General features: G+C 33.3%; 1 long non-coding RNA gene across 1 annotated transcript in view; it reads right to left on the bottom strand.

Annotated features, from left to right (window-relative positions):
- LOC143049083 (uncharacterized) overlaps positions 1-24,049 on the bottom strand; it is a 51,327-nt gene extending 27,278 nt beyond the window's left edge. The window contains exon 1 of the long non-coding RNA XR_012970050.1: positions 23,931-24,049. This is a non-coding gene — a long non-coding RNA (uncharacterized LOC143049083). The remainder of the gene's footprint in view (positions 1-23,930) is intronic.
- Between the last annotated feature and the right edge of the window lie 1,486 nt (positions 24,050-25,535).

Below are 25,535 nucleotides of genomic sequence, written 5' to 3'. Positions count from 1 at the left end.
TTTGAATTAAATTATTTTTTTTATACTATTTACCTGGATTTTTTTTTTTTTTTGCGCAAATGAAAGACGTTTTGGAGCAAATGAAATGCCAATAGGGCCCAAAAGCAAAGCACCGCTTGAACATGTTTGAATAAGTGATAAACATTTTGACATATTAGGCCATGAACATTTAGTTAAATAATCTAATTTTGACACTTGTCGTAATTCCCAATCAAGCCAAATAACAACTCAGGCGCGTAGCTCCCTATACGCCAACACGCAGTTGCGTGCACATCAATTCGACATGCAAAAAAATAAAAAAAATTATAAATTAAATGTTTAAAGGAAACACATATATATATTTAATCGCTTTCTTAAATGATGGAATGTCATTAAATAGCGGCATTTGGTTTCAAAATTAAAGTTTTATTGGAGATGAAAAGATTAACAGTAACTTGCATCTTCTATTACAAGATTTGAATTTGTTATACTCTAGAAGTTTCGGGGCACATTTCACAGAGTACGGACGGTTTAACTGTTTGGAATGCGATGTACCAATTGACATTAGAATTATCAGTACCCTTCGATATCGTTGAAAATATGCCGAGGCGATGTGTTCGACAGATTACCAGAGCCAATCCCCCCAGCAAACACGCCAAAACAGTATTGGAAAGTCTCATTATATTTTGCGTAGACCATATGATAATGGAACTGGAGTCGCGTCTGATATCATCAGACAATCGCTTCTTTGCGCATTATCTGCTTCCTTGTGTTGTAGGTAATACAACAAACGAACAAATTGGTGCATTGTTTGAGACATACGAAACTGGCCTGGCATATAATTTGTCAAATTCAATCGGGAGGTCGCTCGATGGCGAACACGAGTGCTACCGCGGAGATATCGTTGAGTGTACTACATCTGTTGAAAACATATGTATGATTAACCATGAACAACTACAGCTGGGTTATCATCGCTAGCATTACTGCATTATATTCATCGGGATTTCAGTGTGAATATTGACAAAGTAAAAGAGACGTTCATTTCTGCGATGACCCGAAGAGCGGATTTTGGACAATTTTAAGTAAATTCTGTATCACAAAAATGTGTTGCTTGCATATTCAATTAACCATGCTTTACTATATTCAGAAGTCAAGATTTCTAAATAGTTTTGCATTCATGAATTGTTTATAAGTCCTATTTACATAACTACATGTAGCTCCTCTTTTAACCGTCCTATGACCGAAAACTGAAAAAAAGGGTCCTAAAATTTTTTCTGAACATGTCATTTGAGTTTTCACACAAGGCCTAAATTAAAATATTGTTTGTTTGCCCTTTTCCGACCCTATGTTTTGAAACAGGGTAGGTAGGTAGGTAAAATATTTTATTTTTTCCCCAAAAAAAATAATCTTGGCTCGGTATATTATTTTTCATGGGTAGGCAGGTAGGTTTAATATTTTATTTTACATATACAAAATCAGCATAATGTCATTTTTTAGATATAGAAATATCATTTTTGTCTGTTTTGTTTTTGCAAATAAGTTTTCTGGGACTATTAGTTTTGAAGAGAAAAAATATCACGTAGAATGTGAAGCACATATATTCATATGCACAACTATTTCGTTTTCAAATATCAAAATATAGAGCTGTGCCTCATATCTTCAACTTTTACATGCCTGGAACTTTGAACTTGCACTTATATTCTGTACTACGTACCTTGTACGCTTACCTAAAGGTTTTCTGTAAGAGATACATGTAACTTTGTACTGGTAAGATATGTCCGGACAGACATACATTACTAGTAGAAAAAGTCCCTAGAGTGTTAAAAATTTCGTGTGTGCCTTTGTTTCCAATAAAAATGCTACAAGAATTAAAACTCAATTGTCACGTAGTTTTAAACATCGCATTTATAAATGATTTGTATGGAAAACTTGGCGATTTTACTGCCAGATATTCTCTTCTTTACAGGGTTTTGTCACTTTTGGTTCATGTCAGATATAAATAATATAGCGGCATCGTTAACATAATCATCCTGATCTGCGCATCACAAAAGGCCATTCCTAGGCTACATAGAATACAACGTCCGTTTACAAATTAGTTTGTACACATGTTGATAATTTTGTATCAAACGAACTTTTTTGTAAATGAACCCTGCTCTTTAAGTATAAAGCCTTAAGATACAGAGTAACGTACGTTATATCATGATTTCCTCGATTTCAAACAAATGCTTTGAAACTTCAAATGCAATTGTTCATGTCAAACGCTCAGGTGATACCAAACGGACTGGACCTTATACGTTAAAGATAAAACCCGAGGATTCCGGTAAAAAAGTTTTGAGCGGGAAATACAAATATAAGATTTTTGGTAGGAACGAAAAAATAGAATAAAATAAAATCTTGCTGGTAAATACAAATAAAAGAATTTCAGGCGGAACGAATTTATAGGGTCGGTCGGTAAAGGGCAAACAAACAATATTTTAATTTAAGCCCAAGAGATCAAATACATTTAATAATTAAATTGACTTATACAATCAGTTTTAACAATTCAGTTAATATTTTCATAAAATTTCATTTTAACAATTATTCCTCATAAAGATTTATTAATTTCAAAATATTATTAGATATAAGAAATGTTTTACACTTATGTCGATCAGCTCATTATTGTTCGTGGCGAAATCCGTCCGGTCAATTTTTTTTGTTACAAAACATTTTTTTTTCTATGAAGTTTTAGTTTCATTAAAAAATATTGTAAAACAATAGCTACATTAATAAAAAAAATATAGTTGTTACCTAAGGTCTTCAAATGTTGAAATAATTATCAAATAACAAAAAGTTCTGACTATTTATATCTCATCCGGTTAATATATCCTGTCCCAATCCGGGCAATCGTCCTGTCGTTAGTGCAACCCGGATATATCGCCGAAAACAATGCAGGGTCAACAGGTGGACGAATTTCGATATATTGATAAATTCACTTATCAATTATCATTAATTGATTGTTTTATTTCAAATAAAATAGTCCATAAAAACTTTTAAAGACTTAATTGATTTTCTTGATTTAAGATTTTTCCACATCTTATTAGCAATTGACCCGTCCCTGTTTTTAAATCATGTGACACGCCACACTTCCGGTTAATCACGGGAACCACATCCACATAATAGAAACGCTCATCCGTATAATAGAAAACCACCTTCGTATAATAGAAAACCACCATCGTATAATAGAAAACCACCTTCGTATAATAGAAAACCACCTTCGTATAATAGAAAACCACCATCGTATAATAGAAAACCACCATCGTATAATAGAACACCACCTTCGTATAATAGAAAACACCTTCGTATAATAGAAAACCACCTTCGTATAATAGAAAACCACCATCGTATAATAGAAAACCACCATCGTATAATAGAAAACCACCTTCGTATAATAGAAAAGCACCTTCGTTTAATAGAAAAGCACCTTCGTATAATAGAAAACCACCATCGTACAATAGAAAAGCACCATCGTATAATAGAAAAGCACCTTCGTATAATAGAAAAGCAATAAAAAAGACACATAAGACAGCTATGGCGTTCCATATTGCAACATTAATGAACAAATTCTGATAATGACCAGTTCAACATTTCATTCCATATCAATGATAAATTCAATATTCAGAAAAAGTTAAGTTATAATGATTCTATTAATCATTTAATTCTGTTATCACTTCTTGTTTAACCTTTTTCCAAAGTTTTAAACATTTTTTTTTTACATTTAAGCAACCCTTTATTATCTATTCTTTATTTTTTTGTCACCTTCGTTTTTGGGGGTGGACATTATTTTCTATTCTGTAAACTTCATCCACAACCTCATATTTCTTGGGTTGTTTCAAATAAATATCTGATATTAAAGCTCCTATTAGAGATGTAGGATGCAGAATACTATAAGAATATCTACAAGGTTGGTGGTCTGTTTAAAGTCGGTACCTAAGATTAATATGCTACAACAAACCAACAAAAAGGGTTACCTACAAGAAAATCAAAAGCTATAGAATATGTGTGAAATATTTGCCACTGTACGTTCCGAAAATAACAATCAGTCAAATGCGTGAAATATTTGCCACTGTACGTTCAAAATAATTAGTCAATCAGGACATCTAACAAACTAAGTCAGGAGTATTTTTTTTCTTATAAAAATTGTCAACGTGTGAAAGTAAACCAAACCGATTTAATACTGCTTCCATTTCTTCTTTTTTCATTCAATCCCGTAAAGGTTTCTATAAAGAAAACGTCCGTCGAAAATATCGGCGTTTGTGGGCTTTTTTTCTTCAACAATTTCCGTTATTGATTTCCCGACTTTAACTGCATCATTATAATAATAAAACCACTGAACATATAGATCACTGAACAGAATATAATACTGAATCTTTTACTGAACATAATGCATAATCCACCGAATATAAAGAAAACGGGACCACTGAAGGTAATACATAATGTACTGCAAATAATATTTTATCTACTGAACATAATGTCGAAAGTACTGAACATAATGAAAAATGCATTGAATATAACGTCAGAAGTACCGAACATAATTTAACTACCACTGCATATAATAATGAAACTACTGAACATAATAACCAAAGCACCGAACATAATGTCAAAACTACTGAGCATAATATGAAAACTACTGGACATGACACAAATACTAATGAACATAATGCACAAAGCATCGAACATATTAAAAATCAACATCAGAAGACAGTCATGGCGTTCCATAAAAACCCCATGATCAACCATCATAAACTACCCATGGCCAATGGGTATGGAAAGTCAACGGGGTCAACATTCTGAATGCGTAAATTGTCAATGTGTATAAGTTGTCAATTGGTAAATTGTCAACTTGTATTTTTGTTATTTCAAAATTCTTAATTCGTAAATAGTCAATTTGTAACTTGTATAGATCTGTATGATTTCAAAAATCTTTTTTGGTAAATTGTCAATTTGTATAATTGATGTTTTTTAACTTGTTACATGTCGATTCGTTAAATGTTAATGTGTGAAATATCGATGTGTGAATTGTCATCGTTGTATTATGCTAACGATCATTATGGCGTCAGATGCCGATGGCGCTCGTTTTTTTTCCTCAGTGTATAAGCCTCCTGTAAGTAGGAGCAACGCCATACGCCATATGGAATATATACCTACATTTTGTAAGTAATGAATCAATTATGTACAGCACATGCATGTAAAAGAAAACAAATCGATAAATACGTTGTTTGTTTCATATGGCATGTATACATGTACCAGAGACTTGGGTTTTATATAGAGGTGACCTCGAATAAACATGTTTGTTTGCTGTACTGGTCACCAAACCGGGGATGGGGTATGTCACTTCCTGTATGCAGGTATATATAGATGTTTCGCTGGAATGGGCTTCCTTATCAACTTCGCAAATATACTATTGTTACTTGGCAGGAAATTTCTACTTACTATTTGACCGGGTCAAAATTAGACTAAATATATGAAATATAAGACGGTAATGGAATATTCATACTAATTAATATTGTTCTTGGTCCGCAAATTTTGGAATATATATGTATGATGGGAGAAATAAGTTGACACCCATTATTCCTTAATATTATAATCTGAATATGAAAATTTCAAAAAAAAAATGTAATGGTCTACAATTAATACAAGAAGCAAATGGACGAACATCATTTATTCCTTTGGCTCCTGAGTATTGAAGATAAAAAATGGTTTACATGTTCGAGAATTTGCGAGAGATTAATAACAGGAGACTACAAATCCAGAGAAGTTGGTTGCGTCTCAAACACGCTAACCAAACTGAAACTACAAGACATACAGACAAGACGCTCAAGCCAGCTGAGAATCTAATATTTCTGCACGAAATGGTCGAAGGGCTGGTTTCTCAGATATCCACAATGTATTCCTACACAGATACAGATCTAGAATGATCATGGCACTTTATCGAAATAGACTAGGAGGTGTCCCCTCTGGATATTTTGTTAATGTCAATGATTGTAAAACTATGAAACAGTATTTGTTTCTTGTTTACTACACGAGTCACCTACACCCACTTTTAACCATAGTATGCCATACCCCTTTGACTTTTCAGACAGAAGATCTCGACATTTGCATGACAGAAGCAATTATCTCCAATATGCTTACACTAATTTTGTTTCTCCATGAAAATATTTTAACATGATTTGGGGTTTGGCCCGTGATGTGTGTCTTGGGTCATTTTTAGAGTAAAATGGTAGCCTGGGATCCTGGTTGAATGCTTGACAGAAGAGTCAAGCGGAATACAACATGATTTTGCAATTGGATATAAGGATTATTATTAACAAAAATATAGAGAAAAGAAATATTCGTTTGACCATCTAGGTCAAATTTTCAAAATTTTCAGTTACCTGCAGCAGACGATCCGTTACAAATTAACACCCCTCAATTTGAGAATCGACTAAGCTCTCCATCAATATATTTATATGTAATCATTAATTATCCGAAGGGATATTTATATTAAAAAAGACATGCTGTAAATAAAATAACATTGTTGTTGAAAGGTCACAGTTTAAATATTAGTCGCAATAGGTTTTCTCTTTCTCCAGTTCTGTAAACAATTTCAAAATTTTGCTATGACCTATGCAAACGATTTGCACACATTACACCCCTCAATTTGAGAATCGACTAAGCTACCCATCATGGTATTTATATTTAATGATTAATTCTCCATCGGGACATTTATATTGAAAACATGCTTTAGCTATGGATTACACCTGTCTGTATCATGGTACATACTGAGAAAATCGTTCCTAACCCAAAACGTTATAGGTTGGGAGAGGGGTGCTGGGGGGACTCAGCCATATGTACCATTCAAATGCATTGATCGACCAAAAAAATGGGTTCCCGACCCCTACTGCTCCTTCTCCAAGGGGGGGACAAGTAGGAATCATCCAATGTTCACCCCCAATTTCAGGGGTCAGTGTATTAAGTCACTTTATTATTTTTTTAAGGTTTCCTGCAATAACTTTAGCCCGGTCAGATTAACATTTTCTTTGAAAGTAGTACTTTTTAACTCTCAACCAAACATCCGACAAACTTAAAACAAATAAAGATTCAAGATTTCAGCATTATCTATATTAAACGCCAGCTGTGTTTTCAACGGGACGAATTATGGTAAACCGTTGTCCACTGGGTGGACACGATTATGGAATCGAACCCTTGGAATGAATAGGAGTTAGATTGGACGGAATTGAGACTGAGGCGGTAACCAGGAGACGAGGGTAGCTAAAAAATGAAAATTGAAACAGTACTTCACTAATTTATTCTTCACCAAAAAAAAATGGAAAGAGGGAGACAAGTGGGAATTATCCCATGTTCTGACACCCCTCAATTACAGGGGTCAGTGTATTAAGTCACTTTATTTATTTTTAAAGGTTTCCTGAAATTACTTTAGACCGGCCAGATTAACATTTTCATTGAGAATAGTACTTTAAAACTTTCAAACAAACATCAGATTGATAATCTTTGAAAAATATTTTAGACGGAACGAATTATTTTACACTGCTGTCTGACCGTCTGTATGTCGTCAACATGTCGCTCATTAACTACAACCTGCTTTCACGGGTTTCCATAACACTTTGGTGCATTGTTTATATCTTTGAATTTAAGCTCACTCTCGATTTCTAGAAATTTCAGTTTTAACGTTTTGGATCATAAAGGGAGGGGGTTGTTTATAGTTTTCAATCACAATGTTATTTTAATATAAGTCCAATAGATATTATTACAGAAACCGTACTTTTGTTTTGAGGTAAAATTGAAACAGTACTTCTCTAATAGTTTTTGTTGATACATTATTAACATATATAGTCATCACTGCAATTTATTAGTGCAAAAGAATAAATTACTTTGCAAACAATGAATTTAACTAAAAAAAAATAACTATTCAAATCTTTATATATGCTCTAAATATGCATGAAATATTTGCGACTGTACATCAAGCAATCAAATAACAAGAGTTAATGTATGTGATGCGAATTATCATACTTAATTTATTATAAACAACTGACTTTGATCAAACCAATACTAATAAATGACCACTTAATCAATACATTTGTAGTTTGAGAACTGAGAAAACTTGCACTAGTAGTCTAGTAAAAACTGTCAAGATAAAACTAAATGTATAATATTAGTGAATGAGCTCAAATGCCGTCATATAACATTTAACCTATAGTAATAAGAATTATCTTCAATTACGAGAGCTCTTTATTAATTTTTCATCGATATTTATTCTATTGTTATATATATATATATTTGTCGTAACGGAAACCACCTTGTCGATAAGAAGTTAATGCGTTGGACACATATCCTTTTCCATAGATACTGTTTTTATATATGCTTTTGTATGATATTATGGAGTCAGTTTAGGTCTTAAGTCTGTCCGGACCTTGCTATTAAATAAAGTTTAAAGTATTGGCATTCCGTCTTCAATTACTATAACACGGAAAACTCCCGGTTATATAAGTATAAGTATATAACAAAGTATATAACATAATGGATTGAGTTTTTTTCTAGGTGTATTATTAAATTGCTTTGCTTTGAGTCCAGTTCATTGTTATGCATGCACATGCGTTCTTTGTGAAATACAGATTTGATACACAACTCACAATTGCACATGATCTGCTGTAAGGTACTAAGATGATCACAACTGTCAGCACAAGAAGTTGTTGAGGAAGCATCCATCCAATTAAGTATTTAAGGGGAGATTAAACCACTTTTTTTTACATGTAAACCAAACATTTTTTTACCAGAAGCCAAACAATGAAAAGCACATAGTCAAAACCAAACAATGCTCATATCATGCTACTCGTAATATAATGATTGGTGGTTTGTAACACTTTTCATAAACATAGACAAAATGTGCTGTCTATACTGATGAGTCCTGAGTTTAAATGATCATTCACTTATAATGTTAGCAAGTATAACTTATGTAATCTTTTTGTCCACCAGTTCTAGTCATATCTAAAATACTTTTATTAGGTTGTATATAAATGTATAGGACGGAGTTTTAAGCATCTGTATTGAAATCCGGCATAATTCGTATATATTGTTACTTGAAACCATAATAAGTCTTCGACATTTAGACAAATAAAATTGGGAATGGAAATGGGGAATGTGCCAAAGAGACAACAACCCGACCATAGAAAAAAAAAACAACAGCAGAAGGTCACCAACAGGTCTTCAATGTAGCGAGAAATTCCCGCACCCGGAGGCGTCCTTCAACTGGCCCCTAAACAAATATATATACTAGTTCAGTGATAATGAACGCCATACTAATTCCCAAATTGTAAAATCTTTGATCAATGATAGTAGGAAGATTCTGAACAAATTTACAGTTGTATGTGGACAGACACAAGAAAGATATCAACACATCAAAGGAACATAATAGACTAAGAGCCATACAAATATCACATGCTTGCTGGTCCTCGGATACCATCTCGCATATTAAAATCACATCGTGTAGAAATGCACCTTAATATGCGATCCTCTTCTTATTTGATTTTTGCTACTATCCAGTCGACGTCAGCGTGCAGCATCAGCGAGCGTTTCGGGATCGCGCAAAGCTCTGTTGCATGAGATTAACGACGTAAACACTGTAGCATCAAAAATGGGAGCCACTTGTGGAAATAAATGTAATTCAGACAGGAAGCAACAAAGAAAAGAGATTGCTCTGATAAGGTTTGTTCAGAGACTTAGAAACATAATTATTAAGAACAGAGTTGTACCTTTTAGTTAGCAAGGATCACGTTCTGCATCAAGTGTTATAAGTAAAACAACAGTAATAACACAAGATGATAACAACAAAGAGCAGACGTCTCTCCACGGGAGAAAGAACGTGACAAAAGGCATTGAACAAGCCCTGTATAGATCTAAATCCAACACCGCTTATGTTGAGTTCAACAACGATGAACTACCTTCAGCCATGCAGAGATAAACCGAATAGTTTACTCGACATTCGAGAAATGGAGAAGAAACAAAAAAGGCCAACGAAATGCAGTCAATCAGCGGTATAAATACATGTAATGCAAAATTTGAAAAAAAAACGTTGATGAACTGTTGAGCAGCAAAGGGTGTGAGAACAAGTATGACTATAATGTTGGCAGCCAACTCAAACATAGATGTTAGGTTACCGGGAGAAGTTATTTCATCCTCAAATACATCAAATATATATCAAAATCACAGTTGACAGCCCCTGAGAAAACTATTAAAGAAAATGTTTATTTCGACAGTTAGATGGAACGTTAGATCCAGAAAGATAATTTGAAAAAATAAAATGTTATGCTTTAATACATTGTTTGTCTAAGTTAGTATATAGTTATTATAGGAAGATGTGGTATGAGTTCTAATGAGACAACACCCCATCTAAGTCGTAATTTCTAAAAGTAAACCATTAAAGGCCAAAGTACGGTCTTCAACACGGAGCTTTCACATTTGGCTCATACCGAACAGCACGCTATAAAGGGCCAAGAAATATCTAGTCTAAAACCATTCAAATTGGAAAAACAACTATTTCAAAATCCTTAAACGAGAAATATTATATGAACCTCATCAACAAACGACAATCACTGAACATTAGATTTCAGACGTAGGACAGGTGCAAACAAATGCAGTGGGTTTAAGCGTTTTAAAAGATAGTTACCAACCTTCATCCTTACCTGGAACATTAGCGTAACAACACAACAGAAAAATGCAAACTACAAAAATATCAATTGAAATGACTTCACTCAATCATAAGACATAGGAAAACAAACAAGTGAATATGCACTGAACGAATAAATTTGATCTATGACAGAATGTAAATTACATGCCGCCATGTACATGATTTAATGATGTAAACCTTGAAAAATTTGCAGCCAAATAAAATTATTTGCACAGACAAAAGGAAAATAATTTTGTAGAGTAATGGAGAACAGAAATATTTTTTACAAATTAAATAATGTTGTTCATAGTACTAGTGCAGGAGTGCCGAAATTTATATTAATACAAAACAGTTTTCAAAGAACTTTTTTAAAGCTGGTATAATAAATAATAACTAAAGAGACGAGATATAACTTTTAAAAAAAAGTAAATAATCAAAATACTGAATTCGAAGTACTGAACATCTGATGACCGCAGGTTCTTGTGGATTGTCAAAAGCACTTGTCACAGATAAAGATCACATCTCTATACCTGAAACTGAGGTTTATGTTCAGCGTGCAGCAACAGCGAGCATTTTGGGATCGCGCAAAGCTCTGTTGCATGAGATTAACGACGTAAACACTGAAGAATCAAAAATGGGAGCTACTTGTGGAAAGAAATGTAATTCAGACAGGAAGCAACAAAGAAAAGAAGCTTTGATAAGGTTTGTTCAGAGACTTAGTAACATATTTAATAAGAACAGAGTTGTACCTTTCAGTGAGCCGGGATCACGTTCCGTATCAAGTGTTATAAGTAAAACGACAGTAGTATCACACACTAATAGGAATAAGAGCAGACGTCTCTCCACGGAAGAACGAACGTGTCAAACGCCATTGAACAAGTCCTGTATAGATCTAAATCCAACACCGCTTCTTGATAATGTTGAGTTTAACAATGATGACCAGAGATAAACCAAATAGTTTACGTCACATTTGTAGAAATGAAGAAAAAACAAAAGAGGCCAACGAAATGCAGTCAATCAGCGGTATAAATACATGGAATACAAAATTTAAACAACAACTATCTTTAAAAAAGATATCCGACGTATTTAAATTTGAGTATATGTTTAAAACTATCATTTCGATAACCTTCAGAAGCACAAAGATACCATTTAAATAACGTTTTCTCTGTTTGTGTTCAGTATTCTCGGTCCTCGTATCTTTCTGTTTACATTCACCAAAATCCCGCGGAAATCTCACATGCGTAGGTGCCTTCTAAAAGTCATGTTCGTTCGTACAACAAAGTTTAAAATTTAAAAATTATATAATTGTCCCGAATAAACAGCTGTCACGAATGCAAAGAGCGATTGGAGAAACAATTATTTTAATAAAAATATAAATCTTAAAAGTTTGTAAGATCTACATGTAGTTCAAATATATATAGTTTTTCACTTGCTTTCCATCACGATATAATTAACGAGACGTTTTTTTCAAACACAACCAAATCGCCCTCATGACAGCATTTTGTCTGTCACGAATGCAAAGAGCGATTGGAGAAACAATTATTTTAATAAAAATATAAATCTTTGTAAGATCTAGTTCAAATATATATAGTTTTTCACTTGCTTTCCATCACGATATAATTAACGAGACGTTTTTTTCAAACACAACCAAATCACCCACCATGACAGCATTTTGTCCAATCACAGAAAGATTTTCGAGCATGCATATTCTATTGCCATAGTTAAGCGTCCTTAAGTTCAAAGGGAACAAACCGAAACTATACCGACTACGTCGGAAAAAGGTTGATGAACTGTTGTCAGGTACAAATGATATACTGGACAGAAGTCGGAGACCTAAAACAGCTAAGGGTGTGAGAACAAGTATGACTATAATATTGGCAGCCAACTCAAACACGGATGTTAGGTTACAGGGAGAAGTTATTCTACCCTCAAAAACATCCAATGTATCAAGACAACAATTGACAGCCCCTGGGATACCTATTAAAGAAAAAGTTTATGTGGACAGTTTGATGGAACGTCAGATCAAGAAAGATAATTTGAAAAAATAAAATGTTATGCTTTTATACATTGTTTGTCTAAGTTAGTATACAGTTATTATAAGAAGATTGGCATGAGTTATAATGTCAATGAGACAACTCCCCATCTAATTCATTATTTGTAAAAGTAAACCATTTATAAAGGCCAAAGTACGGTCTTCAACACGGAGCTTTCACATTTGGCTCACACCGAACAGCAAGCTATAAAGGGCCCCAAAATGACTAGTTTAAACCCATTTAAATGGGAAAAACAACTATATATTAAAATCCTGAAACAAGAAACATATGAACCTCATCAAAAACGACAATGAATCACTGAACATTAGATTTCAGACGTAGGACAGGTGCAAACAAATGCAGCAGGTTTAAACGTTTTAAAAGATAGGTACCAACCTTCACCCTTACCTTGGTCAATAGTGTAAACAACACAACAGAGAAAGGCACACTACAAAATATCAATTAAAATGACTTCACTCAATCAAAAGACATAGGAAAACAAACAAGTGAATATGCACTGAACGAATAAATTTGATCTATGACACAATGTAAATACAAAATCAATAAAATAAGGAGTGAAATAATAAACAATTTCAGAAACTTCATCATATCCTAGAACATTTTGCCGCCATGTACATGATTTAACGATGTAAACCTTGAAAAAATTGCAGCCAAATAAAATTATTTGCACAGACAAAAGGAAAATAATTTTGTAGAGTAATGGAGAACGGAAATATTTTTTACAAATTAAATAATGTTGTTCATAGTACTAGTGCAGGAGTGCCGAAATTTATATTAATACAAAACAGTTATCAAAGAAATTTTTAAAGATGGTATAATATATTACAACTAAAGAGACGAGATATAACTTTTTAAAAAAAAGTAAATAATCAAAATACTGAAGTACTGAACATCGGATGACCGCAGGTTCTTGTGGATGGTCAAAAGCACTTGTCACAGAAAAAGATCACATCTCTATACCTGAAACTGAGGTTTATGTTCAGAGATATGTTTTTTTTTTTTACAAGTTCATGCGCGAAAGATGAATAAATGACAGGAAATTCAACCGCACCGTAATAACTATTATATTGTACTTAATTTATAGTGATACAAAGGAGTATACGCTGGTTTGTTGTGGTGCACAGTGACAGTTACATTGAAGTCCATCACTAGGCTGTCACTGTGCACCACAGTTCAACATATAACCCTACGGGGGGAAACCAGAGACCTATTTATGTAAAAAAAAAAACACTATCAAACATCTAAACATACTATCCACCCTGGTCTGTGTCCACACTTGTAATATTATAAAAAATAAATAAATAATTATTTGTTTTAATTAAATACTATTAATTTAGTCACATAATCTTTTCCCCTGTCCATACAGGCGTTGTCCGTCTAGTCTTTAACAAGCATGCGCATCCTCTATAGTCACCTTACAGTGCAGTCGACGTCAGCGTGCAGCAACAGCGAGCATTTTGGGATCGCGCAAAGCTCTGTTGCATGAGATTAACGACGTAAACACTGGTGCATCAAAAATGGGAGCTACTTGTGTAAAGAAATGTAATTCAGACAGGAAGCAACAAAGAAAGAAATTACTTTGATAAGATTTGTTCAGAGACTTAGAAACATAATTAATAAGAACAGAGTTGTACATTTCAGTGAGCCGGGATCCCGTTCTGTATCAAGTGTTATAAGTAAAACGACAGTAGTATCACACACTAATAGGAATAAGAGCAGACGTCTCTCCACGGAAGAACGAACGTGTAAAACGCCATTGAACAAGTCCTGTATAGATCTAAATCCAACACTGCTTCTTGATAATGTTGAGTTCAACAATGATGACCAGAGATAAACCAAATAGTTTACGTCACATATGTAGAAATGAAGAAGAAACAAAAGAGGCCAACGAAATGCAGTCAATCAGCGGTATAAATACATGGTATGCAAAATTTAAACAAGAACTATCTTTAAAAAAGATATCCGACGTATTTAAATTTGAGTATATGTTTAAAACTATCATTCGATAACCTTCAGAAGCACAAAGATACCATTTAAATAACGTTTTCTCTGTTTGTGTTCAGTATTCTCGGTCCTCGTATCTTTCTGTTTACATTCACCAAAATCCCGCGGAAATCTCACATGCGTAGGTGCGTTCTAAAAGTCATGTTCGTTCGTACAACAAAGTTTAAAATTTAAGAATTATATAATTGTCCCGAATAAACAGCTGTCACGAATGCAAAGAGCGATTGGAGAAACAATTATTTTAATAAAAATATAAATCTTTGTAAGATCTAGTTCAAATATATATAGTTTTTCACTTGCTTTCCATCACGATATAATTAACGAGACGTTTTTTCAAACACAACCAAATCACCCACCATGACAGCATTTTGTCCAATCACAGAAAGATTTTCGAGCATGCGTATTCTATTGCCATAGTTAAGCGTCCTTAAGTTCAAAGGGCACAAACCGAAACTATACCGACTACGTCGGAAAAAGGTTGATGAACTGCTGTTAGGTACAAATGATATACTGGACAGAAGTCGGAGACCTAAAGCAGCTAAGGGTGTGAGAACAAGTATGACTATAATATTGGCAGCCAACTCAAACACGGATGTTAGGTTACCGGGAGAAGTTGTTCTACCCTCAAAAACATCCAATGTATCAAGACAACAATTGACAGCCCCTGGGATACCTATTAAAGAAAAAGTTTATGTGGACAGTTTGATGGAACGTCTGATCAAGAAAGATAATTTGAAAAAATAAAATGTTATGCTTTTATACATTGTTTGTCTAAGTTAGTATACAGTTATTATAAGAAGATTGGCATGAGTTATAATGTCAATGAGACAACTCCCCATCTAATTCATTATTTGTAAAAGTAAACCATTTATAAAGGCCGAAGTACGGTCTTCAACACGGAGCTTTCACATTTGGCTCACACCGAACAGCAAGCTATTAAGGGCCCAACAATGACTAGTTTAAACCCATTTAAATAGGAAAAACAACTATATATTAAAATCCTGAAACAAGAAACATATGAACCTCATCAAAAAACGACAATGAATCACTGAACATTAGATTTCAGACGTAGGACAGGTGCAAACAAATGCAGCAGGTTTAAACGTTTTAAAAGATAGGTACCAACCTTCACCCTTACCTTGAACAATAGTGTAAACAACACAACAGAGAAAGGCACACTACAAAATATCAATTAAAATGACTTCACTCAATCAAAAGACATAGGAAAACAAACAAGTGAATATGCACTGAACGAATAAATTTGATCTATGACACAATGTAAATACAAAATCAATAAAATAAGGAGTGAATTAATAAACAATTTCAGAATCTTCATCATATCCTAGAACATTTTGCCGCCATGTACATGATTTAACGATGTTAACCTTGAAAAAATTGCAGCCAAATAAAATTATTTGCACAGACAAAAGGAAAATAATTTTGTAGAGTAATGGAGAACGGAAATATTTTTTACAAATTAAATAATGTTGTTCATAGTACTAGTGCAGGAGTGCCGAAATTTATATTAATACAAAACAGTTATCAAAGAACTTTTTAAAGCTGGTATAATATTTTACAACTAAAGAGACGAGATATAACTTTTTAAAAAAAGTAAATAATCAAAATACTGAAGTACTGAACATCGGATGACCGCCGGTTCTTGTGGATGGTCAAAAGCACTTGTCACAGAAAAAGATCAAATCTCTATACCTGAAACTGAGGTTTATGTTCAGAGATATGTTTTTTTTTAGACAAGTTCATGCGCGAAAGATGAATAAATGACAGGAAATTCAACCGCACCGTAATAACTATTATGTTGTATTTAATTTGTCGTGATACAAATGAGTATACGCTGGTTTGTTGTTATATATTATATTAATATATCAATTACATTGAAGTCCATCACTAGGCTGTCACTGTGCACCACAGTTCAACATATAACCCTATGGGGGGAAACCAGAGACCTATTTATGTAAGAAAACACTATCAAACATCTAAACATACTATCCACCCTGGTCTGTGTCCACACTTGTAATATTATAAAAAATAAATAAATAAATATTTGTTTTAATTAAATACTATTAATTTAGTCACATAATCTTTCCCCCTGTCCATACAGACGTTGTCCGTCTAGTCTTTAACAAGCATGCGCATCCTCTATAGTCTGACACTTACTAATAGTCACCTTACAGTGCAGTCGACGTCAGCGTGCAGCAACAGCGAGCATTTTGGGATCGCGCAAAGCTCTGTTGCATGAGATTAACGACGTAAACACTGAAGCATCAAAAATGGGAGCTACTTGTGGAAAGAAATGTAATTCAGACAGGAAACAACAAAGAAAGAAATTGCTTTGATAAGGTTTGTTCAGTGACTTAGAAACATAATTAATAAGAACAGAGTTGTACATTTCAGTGAGCCGGGATCACGTTCTGTATCAAGTGTTATAAGTAAAACGACAGTAGTATCACACACTAATAGGAATAAGAGCAGATTTCTCTCCACGGAAGAACAAACGTGTCAAACGCCTTTGAACAAGCCCTGTAAAAAATCTAAATCCAACACCGCGTCTTGATAATGTTGAGTTCAACAACGATGACCAGAGATAAACCAAATAGTTTACGTAACATATGTAGAAATGAAGAAGAAACAAAAGAGGCCAACGAAATACAGTCAATCAGCGGTATAAAAACATGGTATCAAGCAGTGATCGGGAAGGTCGTGCGCCCTGCGCCTATAGCGCACATCGACCAGAAATGGCGCATAGAGTGACTTATGTAAGCGCCCACGTCGCGCACGATATTTTTCACTTCGTTTCGATACGTTTAGATATCGTCAAATGGATTTCCGATCGTGTTCCGCGCCATGTGTGTGTACACAACTGTGTAATGTTCCTCCAATGATAGGAGCACCTATATATTTTTGGGACGTCTCGGGTGTTTTCCTATGGAAATAATAGAACCATGGGTGTAACTGATTACCCAAAAAACGTAATTAACCATCATTCATGATATGATTTTTTACAACCTTAAATTTGTAAAATTTGGCTAGTACAGACGAGATTTGTCTCTAATTATTATCTTTTAACTTTGTTCAGCTTGCTACTTTTTAACCCCAAAACCTTTTTATGAATATAGTTTTTGTCTCCATAAAAGGCGACTAACTGTCCTTGTCACTTTTTGGTCTTTGGCTTGTTTTGACATTTTGTAAACATGCCTTCAGCGAATTGTTGTTTTGTTTTATCAATTAATGATACTCTCTACTGTTATTGTTGTCATCGTGATGAAGTAATAATAATACAAGAAGTGCAGAGGAAATACCAAATACGTCCTCTAATACGGAACGTCGGGAATAAGTATGGTATCGACGAAGACCCAAATTTAATGTAAAAAAAAAACCCATGCACATGAACAAGACAACAGTAGCAGTAGAAACATTGTAAATAAAGGATATCTTAAATATTATCTGGTTTGGAAGAAATTATTTTAAATTCTTTGTTGAATTGAAATAACAAAATCACAGGCACAATATCTATAATATTATTTAAAATCATAAAGGTAAGTACCACCATCTCTTTGCCGAGATATACACTTTTTACTTTTTTCACTGTAGTCAATTCAAATGGCCCATTCATTTGACAACATGGCCCATTATTTTTTAAAATGGCCCCTTGAATTTAATTTTGAGGGGCCCTGGGCCCATAGAGAAAAAATCCTTCCAGATCAATGGGTATGCAAAATTTGAAAAAAAGGTTGATGAACTGCTGTTAGGTACAAATGATATACTGGACAGAAGTCGGAGACCTAAAGCAGCTAAGGGTGTGAGAACAAGTAGGACTATAATGTTGGCAGCCAACTGAAACACGGATGTTAGGTTACCGGGAGAAGTTGTTCTATCATCAAATACATCCAATGTATCAAGACAACAATTGACAGCCCCTGTGATACCCATTAAAGAAAAAGTTTATTTGGACAGATGGATGGAACGTCAGATCAAGAAAGATAATTTGAAATGCTTTTATACATTGTATATCTAAGTTAGTATACAGTTATTATAAGAAGATCGGCATGAGTTCTAATGAGACAACTCCACATCTTAGTCATTATTTGTAAACGTAAACCATGTATAAAGGCCAAAGTACGGTCTTCAACAAGGAGCTTTCACATTTGGCTCACACCGAACAGCAAGCTATAAAGGGCCCAACAATGACTAGTTTAAAACCATTCAAATAGGAAAAACCCATTTTATATATTAAAATCCTGAAACGAGAAACATATGAACCTCATCAAAAAACGACAATGAATCACTGAACATCAGATTTCAGACAGGTGCAAACAAATGCAGCAGGTTTAAACGTTTTAAAAGATAGGTACCAACCTTCACCCTTACCTGGAACAATGGTGTAACAACACAACAGAAAAAGACACATTACAAAATATCAATTGAAATGACTTCACTCAATCGAAAGACACAGGGAAAAAAACAAGTGAATATGCACTGAACGAATAAATTTGATCTATGACACAATGTAAATACAAAATCAATAAAATAAGGAGTGAAATAATAAACAATTTCAGAAACTCAACCATGTCCATAATTCTTGAACATTTTGCCGCCATGTACATGATTTAACGATGTAATCCTTGAACAAAATGCCCTATACTTTAGATCATGGTAATGGTTAGGTTAGGGGGTGTTTTAGGTTAGGGTATAAATGTTTTATGTTTAGGGCTAGTGTTGTTGTTAAGTATGGGTTGGGGTAATATTTAAGGTTTAGGATAGTTTAGAAATGCTCTATAAGGGTTGGGACCCCTAAAGTAAAAGAAGGACCAAAATGCAGCCAAATAAAATTATTTGCACAGGCAAAAGGAAATTAATTTTGTAGACTAATGGAGAACGGAAATATTTTTTTAATAAAATAAATAATTTTGTTCATAGTACGAGTGCAGGACTGCCGACACTTTTATTAATAAAAAACAGTTATCAACTTATAAAAGCTGGTATAATTAAATAGCAAATAAAGAGAAAAGATATAACTTTTTAAAAAAATGTAAATAATCAAAGTACTGAAGTACATTTGTACTGAACTCCGGATGACCGCAAGTTCTTGTGGATGGTCAAAAGCACTTGTCACAGAAAAAGATCACATATCTATACCTGAAACTGAGGTTAATGTACAGAGATATATTTTTTTCTGGGAAAAGTTTGTGCGCGGATGATGAGTAAATGACAGGAAATTCAACCGCACCGTAATAACTATTATACATGTATATTGTAGTGATACAAATTAGTATACACTGGTTTGTTATTATATATTATATTAATATATCAGTTACATTTCCATTCTCAATTTTACATCAGAAGTTCGTCACTAGTCTAATAATGGACTTCTCATTACATGATGCTCTTTAACCCTGCTGACTGCCATTGGCGATTGCCAAATAAATTGATCACAAGATATAACAAAATGGATCTTAATATAAGTTTAGTACTAAACAGAAAACAATAAACAAGATGTTATACCAAAAACATGAGGTGTCAATATTTTTTTGTACACCAGACCCGGATTTCGACAATAAATGTCGCTTCAGTGATGTTAGGGATCGAAACGGTATTTGGAAGGCCATATAATTTACCTCAATTTAGGATAGCCTCTTGAATTTAAAGAGTCAATATATTATGAAACAAGACCAAACGAAAAAATATAAACATGTCTAAATTGAAAATTACATTTTTTTCCTTAACAACATTCGGAAATTGTTGCGGTTCAAATAACCTCATCATAGATACCAGGACTAAATTTTGTATATACGCCAGACGCGCGTTTCGTCTACAAAAGACTCATCAGTGACGCTCGATTCCAAAAAAAAATTGAAAGGCCAAAATAAAGTACGAAGTAAAGACGCTGTTAAGGAAACACATATGTATACACCCTATAATCTTTCGGTAAGTCTCGCCAGCGCTATACGGTAAAGTTCGACACTGGACATGGCTCAAATGAAAGGTAATAACTCAGGGAAGACCACACTGAAATGAAAGTTAGGCCCATTCGGAAATTGTTAGGGTTCAAAGTTGCTGTTAAGGAAAATGGCTCAAATGAAAGGTACAATATACTAACTTGGGCATGTTGGGGAAGGCCACACTGAAATGATTTTTTTGACCAAAAAAGTGAAAAGGTATATTTTAACAAAACGCATTTGACTAACAGTCAAACAACTGATGTTCTTAAACCCTGCTGACTGCATGGCAATTGGCGATAGCTAAATAAATTGATCACAAGATGTCACAAAAAGGATATATTTATATATATTATATATATATATATCCAACGTCAAAACATTTTCATATTATTAATCTATGTTCTAAACAAAAATAGTTTTATCAGTATTCATTGAAGAGATGCATGTATAACAAACGATAAGGAATGTTAGTCGGAACTAGTTAATATCCGCGTATTTATAATGTAAATAGATCGGTTACAAACCCAAAACGTGTGCAAATCTAGGCGATAGCAATACATCTGAATATAATAATAATAATAATAATAATAATAATAATAATAATAATAATAATAATAATAATAATAATAATAATAATAATAATAAATTCTTTATTTAAAGAGGGTAACTCAATTAGAAATAGTCTAATTTTCATTGAGGCCCTCCAACAAAATACATGCATACAGTTAACATTCATACATTCATACATTAATTTACAATATACATTACTAGTATATATATACACAATTCAATCATTGAAATATACAAAGGGTAATAAATGACAATATTTGATATAGTTTTGTTAGAGGAAAACAAATTAGTTAACTTGCATATAATTTTCAAGAAAATGATTATAACTATGTTTCTTGAATAATTCCACATTAGGACATTTCTTTATTTCGAGTGGTAAATTATTCGGAATCCATACTTTGGTTGCAGAATAATGAAAAGATTTTTTATAAAAATTTGTATTTGGTCTTGGAACAAAAAGATCATTATTAGAGACAGATCGTAAGTTGTGGCGTTGCACATCATCAATATTTAGTATTGCTAAGTAATCAGGTGTTAGCCCATTTACAATTTTATACATTAGAATTGATTGTTGGTATTTTATTCTTTTGGTAAAAGATAGCCATTTTAAAGAAGAAAACATGAAATTAGATGGAATAGAAATATCGCATTCCAGTATAATTCTTGCTACTCTTTTTTGAAGTTTTATGATTCTATCTGAATCTTTTTGTAATAAATTTCCCCAAACTGAACTACAATAGTCTATATATGGTAGAATATATGCATTATAAAATAGTTGCCTTGTGTGTATTGGCAAATATACTTTAATTTTATATAAAAGTGATACTTTAGATGAGATAATTTTACATATACGATCAACATGATCTTCCCAGCTTAAATTTTCATCAATGTCTATTCCAAGTAATTTGAAAGAATGGACATTCTCAATACATGTTTCGTTGACGGTAATACATAATTCTGATAGTTGTTTAAGTTTTTGTTTTGAACCCAATTTCATACACTTAGTTTTTTGTGCATTGATTTTCATACTGTTATTGTTACACCAAGATTGTATAGCATTTAAATCATTTTGCAATATGCTGTTTATTTTTTCAATGTTTTTATCATGAAAATGCAATGTTGAATCATCAGCATATAAATCCATATTGGATTGTTTAACATGAAGTGTTATCATTTATATATATTAAAAATAACAGCGGACCTAAAATAGAACCTTGAGGCACTCCATACTTTACAAACGATTTATCAGATTTAATGTTAGCGTATTGGACTTCTTGTTGTCTGTCAGACAAATATGATTTTATCCAATCTATTATATGTTTTCCGATATGATAAAATTTTAACTTTTCTAGAAGTATAGCATGGTTAATAAGGTCAAAAGCCTTACTGAAATCTAAAAACACTGTACCAACTATACCCTCACGATCATCTCGATGTCATAAATGACAAAAAAACGTTACCAATTGTATCAACAGGTCAAATTATTAACACGAAAGTACGATTTGGGAATACTGAAAGCTATAGTTAAAAGCCAAAAACAATTAATAATAATAAAAAGCATGCATCAGAGACTAAAAGATATCACAATCCATTATAAATAAATATGTTTAAAGTAGTAATATTGTTTTCGTAGAAGTCTCCAATGATCCCTAGGCTGTCACATTTCACTTACTCATTTGCTTGGCTACGCCACTTAAAGCTCTCTATCACATAATAAACAGACATTTCGAAATTTACGGGAAATGCACTAATTCGAAATTCATGGTGGAAAAAAGGGGGGTTGCATCAAAGGTAAGTTAAACGTCATACGCAGGTGCGCAGCTGGTAATAGATATTTCTTTTGGATTTTTTTTTTTTTTTTATAATTATTAAATTAATAAATATGATGCATATGCAATCTTTTATTATAATTTTCGCTTATTCTTATTTATCTTTAAGAATAATGGCTAATCTGTAATTATTTATAAAGGAATTGTTATTATTTATTATTGCCCATTAATCTCTATTTTGCATGTAAACCCCATTCACACCCTCAACAGAGTGCAATTTCAAAGAAGTAATAATATGTCAATGGGTCATAGATTTGCATCTTTATATAATATCAAATAAAATATTTGCCTTATATATATAAATGTCTAATGTCATGTACATCTTCTGTTTTTGGTCGGTAAAACGGTATGGGTTTTAGCATTAATTTAATCAATACCATGTATGATTACATCAGTGCAATTTGGTTACTGTGTCAAGGACATTCACAAGATAAGTTCACAAAGTGCAAAAAAATGTCGGATTTTGGGGGTGGGTTGGGTTTTTGTGGTCCAAATAATGACATCTTGAAAAGCTATTATTAGGACTAGTTTCATTTGTGTAAAAAACATCAGTGTTCACCCAATTCTGTAAAACCATGCACAAGGACCTTACCCCAAATCTGTCAGACTGACTTCAGCGAAAAAAACCAACCCAAAATGGTTTGAGCCTTCAGTTTGTAATCAAGAGCAATAAATTTCACTGGTCTGAGACAACTTTGAAGTTTTACAAAACGATATGCACACAATAAATTAAACTTAAAGAGATTAAACGGAATGTTCTTCGTGTTATCATTAAAAATAAGGTCATCACCGGAAAAGGTTGATGTTGATAAAATTTCACAAAACGGAGGTGGCTTACCGACATCACGGAATGACTGTCATTCCTGTTTGTCCATTTCTTTGTTCTGTGTCGTCAAAGCTACTACATTCAATCTCCAGTAAACATTGCACTTGCAGGTGCTTTCCCATTTCATGACGTCCGCGTAAAAGCTCTGTTTTATTGTTATCGGTACTTTCCCGTATGACGTCACACGTAAAATCACTGAACGTCGACGGCAAATCGGTAAAAAAAATTAGAATATACTTACGTGGAATTAAAAATATAGAATTCCAAATTGATGCTATAAGTTAGATGAGCATTTGTTAAGACACAAGATAAGCTAAATATATAAATAGGTTATAAGGCTCCTTTTCGAGATATTTATTTTTTTAAATGGCGGGAAGAGGCTGACTCGATTTTCAACTCTCAATAATATTGAAAGTAAACGACCTTTCATGAGCTATTGAAATCTTATATAAAATGAAGAAGGGTGTTGTGGGGTTAAATATTCAACCCTCTACGTTTGTGAAAAAAGGAGCCGAACATATAAAAAACAAGAATGTGTCCCTAGTACACGGATGCCCCACTCGCACTATCATTTTCTATGTTGGGACCGTGAAATAGGGGAAAAAACTCTAATTTGGCATTTAAATTAGAAAACTTTAGCCTGAAATTTGCACTATCATTGTCTATGTTCAGTGAACCGTGAAATTGGGGTCAAAAGTCTAATTTGGCATTAAAATTAGATAGATCATATCATAGGAAACAAGTGTACTAGGTTTCAAGTTGATTGGACTTCAACTTCATCAAAAACTACCTTGACCAAAAACTTTAACCTGAAGCGGAACAGACGGGTGAACAGACGGACGGACGGACGGACGAAGGGACCCACAGACCAGAAAACATAATGTCCCTCTACTATCGTTGTTGGGGCATAAAAATCCTAAGTACATCATTCTCGGTGAAGGGGGAGAGGCCACTTGCTATGTATACACGATTATAAGACATGTTGCTGGAATAGGTCACTTTTTCCAGATTGAAATTATGTAAATGGGTGGGGAAACATCTGAAATACGTGATTATGTCAATAAGAACTTGTATATGAAAAGCCCTGTCACTGTTTTCACCGCCTAAAGTCTCGTCGTAAGTAGTAACATAATAGTTACATACAGAAACTTATGCTTTCCAAAACACCACACGAAACCAACCAATATGGGAAAAAGTTACATTTTTACCTACGCAAAAGGTATATCTTTTTTAAAGAAGATCTAAATTATATGAAAAGGGTGGGATAACAGTTTTTTTTTCTACACTCCACTTAATTCGTCCTTACCAATTACGTATTGAAGTCCCCTTTGAGACATACGTAAGTTTAAAGAGGATATAACAAATATTTTACTGTAATGCTTAACAATAAGGGAGGGTCTGGATTGGGTTTACAAAATAGAAAACAAAAAAAGTGGGTAAAAAAATAAAGAATTGGTAATTATGGCCAAATAATAAGAATAAGAAAAGAAGATTGGCCTTTAGAATTAAAGAATATACGTCTAATATAAAGCATTTGCATAGAGGGGAAGAAGGCGCATACATGTAGCATATCAATATATTGAAAACAAAATCTCATCTTGTACTTGCATGAGTGTG

The sequence above is a fragment of the Mytilus galloprovincialis genome, chromosome 10 (genome assembly GCF_965363235.1).
Source record: "Mytilus galloprovincialis chromosome 10, xbMytGall1.hap1.1, whole genome shotgun sequence".
NCBI classification, from domain to species: domain Eukaryota; kingdom Metazoa; phylum Mollusca; class Bivalvia; order Mytilida; family Mytilidae; genus Mytilus; species Mytilus galloprovincialis.
Note: the sequence above shows the minus strand (reverse complement) of the source record. Positions and strands in the feature narration are given on the sequence as shown.